We start from the raw sequence: 1,715 nt of genomic DNA on the forward strand, positions 1-1,715 counted from the left end.
TAACTTTTCCGCCGGTGACGTCATAGACTATGGGTGACGTCAAATCAAGGGACGCTACTCTTCCTCGAATCTCATTCCCTATCTAGTGCAATTTCCACTTAACGTCATACCGCTAGATCCCATGTTAGCCCTTTGAGACTGTAGGTCAAATACTATTATTTCCATATAATTCATTTCTCTTTTTTATGAACATTATTACAATATCCTTCACTGTCTATAACCGGGTACTCATCCATACCTTAGTCTAACGAGGTAAAATAAATGATTAACCCAAATTAAACAACGCCGAGACCAGAGTTATTTCAATACAAATGTCACCCCTCCGGCTACTGACCATGCTTAACGTCGCTTGATACATACTACATAACGAGACGCCGTTAAGCCGGAGCCATTCACCTATGTATGACGTCACTCGGGTCTTTGTTATTGTTTTTTTTTTTTTTTTTTGTTTTGTTTTGTTTTTTTTTGCAATCCGCGTTTACGAATAATTCTCACTAAACTGTAATAACCAGACTAATTCAGAAAAGTGAGTGGAGCAGGCACTTATGTTGGTAACAACAAGATATGAAGTGAATAGAAAAGTGCCAGAAGACAATAGAGAATAAAAATTTTTCGCGGCGGTGGTGGGGTTTGAACCTGCGACCTTATTGGTACGACAACTCCGCCTGGCAGGTGAGAGCGTGGCTCTACCGTGTGAGCTATCCACGAACACAAAAATATTCGTTTCAAACTCAAAGTCATTACTAGATCCCTCTCTCACCCACTTCTTGAGACCGCCGATTCGTTCGTACACCACCATCGCGAATAATTTTGACCAGCAGTTAAGCTTAATAGCCAATATTCTCAACACAAACATATAACATAGAAACGATTGAGACATTGAGTATGCTCCGGTGTATGGGGTGAATTTTTAATTCAGAAAAGTGAGTGGAGCAGGCACTTATGTTGGTAACAACAAGATATGAAGTGAATAGAAAAGTGCCAGAAGACAATAGAGAATAAAAATTTTTTTTTCGCGGCGGTGGTGGGGTTTGAACCTGCGACCTTATTGGTACGACAACTCCGCCTGGCAGGTGAGAGCGTGGCTCTACCGTGTGAGCTATCCACGAACACAAAAATATTCGTTTCAAACTCAAAGTCATTACTAGATCCCTCTCTCACCCACTTCTTGAGACCGCCGATTCGTTCGTACACCACCATCGCGAATAATTTTGACCAGCAGTTAAGCTTAATAGCCAATATTCTCAACACAAACATATAACATAGAAACGATTGAGACATTGAGTATGCTCCGGTGTATGGGGTGAATTTTTAATTCAGAAAAGTGAGTGGAGCAGGCACTTATGTTGGTAACAACAAGATATGAAGTGAATAGAAAAGTGCCAGAAGACAATAGAGAATAAAAATTTTTCGCGGCGGTGGTGGGGTTTGAACCTGCGACCTTATTGGTACGACAACTCCGCCTGGCAGGTGAGAGCGTGGCTCTACCGTGTGAGCTATCCACGAACACAAAAATATTCGTTTCAAACTCAAAGTCATTACTAGATCCCTCTCTCACCCACTTCTTGAGACCGCCGATTCGTTCGTACACCACCATCGCGAATAATTTTGACCAGCAGTTAAGCTTAATAGCCAATATTCTCAACACAAACATATAACATAGAAACGATTGAGACATTGAGTATGCTCCGGTGTATGGGGTGAATTTTTAATTC

The sequence above is a fragment of the Berghia stephanieae genome, chromosome 9 (assembly GCF_034508935.2).
Source record: "Berghia stephanieae isolate SIO BIC M18660-M18661 chromosome 9, UCSD_Bste_1.3, whole genome shotgun sequence".
NCBI lineage: Eukaryota > Metazoa > Mollusca > Gastropoda > Nudibranchia > Aeolidiidae > Berghia > Berghia stephanieae.